The following is a 2,324-nucleotide window of genomic DNA, read 5'->3' as shown; positions in this document are numbered from 1 at the left end:
TCTTGTTATGTTAGCCGTAGCAATTCCCACTACTAGAGTGACACTGTAGTGAAATCAACAGGCAGAGCTCTGACTGTAGGCGCAGTTGGAGTCAGAGCTGTCTACTTAAGTCTGTCTTTATATCTCTGTCTGTTAGCAATGTTTATTCAATGAAATGGTGAAGTTTAAAACCTTTTCAAAGTCCCAAGTCATATAGTAAAATGACCTGTGCAAACTCAGAGCCCAATCCCGAGCTCGACACGCTGGCTTACCGCCAGGCAAGCGCTCGGCCTCCGCAGCTCGGGGGTCGCACGGACTGCTGAGCTGCAGTGAGGAAAGCGGGGGCAGGAGGAGGTGGGGAAGAGACGTTCCGAGGAGGGGGGAGGCAGGTGGAGGGCGAAGAGAGGGTGGGGAGGAGGCGTGGTGGGGAGGCGGGAAGAGGGTGGGTGGGAGGCATACCGGGGGGGGAGAAGGGAGGGAGGGAGGTGGGTTCAGTGGAGCTCTGCTCCGCCAGATCCAGAGCGTTTGTGCAGGGCTCAGCACCCTACACGAACGCTTTTACCTCAGCTGTTACCCTGCACATGCCTGATCTCATCTGATCTTGGAAGCTAAGCAGGGTCAGGCCTGGTTAGTACTTGGATGGGAGACCGCCTGGGAATACCGGGTGCTGTAGGCTTATACCATAGTCTTTCGAGACTGAAGGTTGCCAACCATTTTTACCTCACCTTTTGGTCAGTGGTGAATTGAGTACATTGCAGGGCTATTTCCCTTAACCAGGACGAAAATCCCCTTCTCCCGAGGTACCGCCTGTGGTAGGCCAAAGTGTGCAGGGTGCGGCGGCAGCTGTTTTTGGTGCCGCTGAAGCTGCGTGCCACGGGAGCTCAGGACTGGGTTGTTCGTCAGGTAGCATACTGCTTATTGTGGTTGTCTAGCACTGTCTTTCGGCTCAGCTACATATTGCATTAAGGGCCCGATCCTTTCCGACTGCAGTGCCAATGCAGCCCAGGATAAGGGAACAAAGCCTCCGTGACTACCCCCTCCCTTTGCAGGATGCAGCATATGTTCCATTGGCACAGCTGCATCAGCACTAAAAAGCTGAGTAGGACTGAGCCCTCAACATGTAATGTAGCTCTGCATGCTGGTTTTTTCAAGTTTCAGCAGCAGTTAAGGGAGGGTCCAATCAAGATCAAGACTGGGGTATGGGAACTGTAACCCTTTCCAACCAATGCTTCTCTCCTGGGGCAAAAAGCAAGAGCACAGGGGCATTCCTCCCATGGGAAATAGTAACAATGGAGGGGTCCTTTGGAACAAGATTGTGGTAAGGGGAAGGGTTACAGACCCATTACTCCCACACACAGTCCGTATTTTATGCTATTTAAACTTGAAAAAGCAAGTGCATAAGTTATATTGAATGTAATATGAATATGTACCTTGATCCTTAGAAGCAGTAGATGCTATTCTCTCACACATAGTAAGGAATGCCCTTTTTAAGATGGGGCTTGCTGTGATATGTACGTTCATCATCTGAAAACAAAAACAGGATACTTGCTCTTTAGAAATGTTATACCTATTGCAAAATTGTGCAGATCCATCAATTAATTTATCATCTAAAATGCACCGGATTGATTTAATTGAGTGACACCTCTATCTGTCAGGGAGATGCAAAAAGCAATTCATTTCAGATTTCATTGCATTGCTTCATTCGGTGATCTGATTTGCTTTGTTGGCTTGGCTTGTTTCAGTACTTTACATTGCCTTGTGCCTGATTCAGATGGTTACTTTGTTTCCACTTCAATACATTTTTTTAAAAACAATTTCCCATTGATTTCAATGGGCAAAATTCAATACACTGCAACTTCTCTTTCTTCTCAGAATTGAGTGAAATAATGTTGTTTTCTGTCCAATTTGCACCAAAGTCACAGAAAATGCTAAGATTTTCAGGCAGTTCCTGAAATTTTTTCAGAAAAGTAAATGGAGATTTTAAAAATGTTTGTTTGTTTGTTTGTTTGTTTGTTTGTTTGTTTGTTTGTTTGTTTGTTTAATGGGTGTTTGCCTCACCTTTCTTCTGGTGAGTGCACTCAAGGGCAGATATATTTAAAAATAAAAATTAACTTAGAAAACTATTTGTGAATCACACATACACGCACAAGGAATAAGGCAGTTTTGATAGGGAAGAATAAATATAGGGAATAAATAATTCTTCCTGCTACCTTTCATTGTATAAGATGAAAACTGAAGCTTTTTCAAGTCAAAAAGCTCTCTTTCTTCCCATTGGTGCCACTTGAACCTAAATTACAGCCAACACTTAGACACCAAATCTAAGACAGCAGGCACAATCCTAACCA

General features: G+C 45.0%; 1 pseudogene; it reads left to right on the top strand.

The window, feature by feature from the left end:
* The first annotated feature begins 538 nt into the window (after positions 1–538).
* On the top strand, positions 539–655 carry LOC136637014 (5S ribosomal RNA; annotated as a pseudogene).
* The last annotated feature ends 1,669 nt before the right edge of the window (positions 656–2,324 follow it).

This window comes from Tiliqua scincoides, chromosome 1, assembly GCF_035046505.1.
Source record: "Tiliqua scincoides isolate rTilSci1 chromosome 1, rTilSci1.hap2, whole genome shotgun sequence".
Lineage (NCBI taxonomy): Eukaryota > Metazoa > Chordata > Lepidosauria > Squamata > Scincidae > Tiliqua > Tiliqua scincoides.
This window is presented reverse-complemented; position numbering and strand designations above follow the sequence as displayed.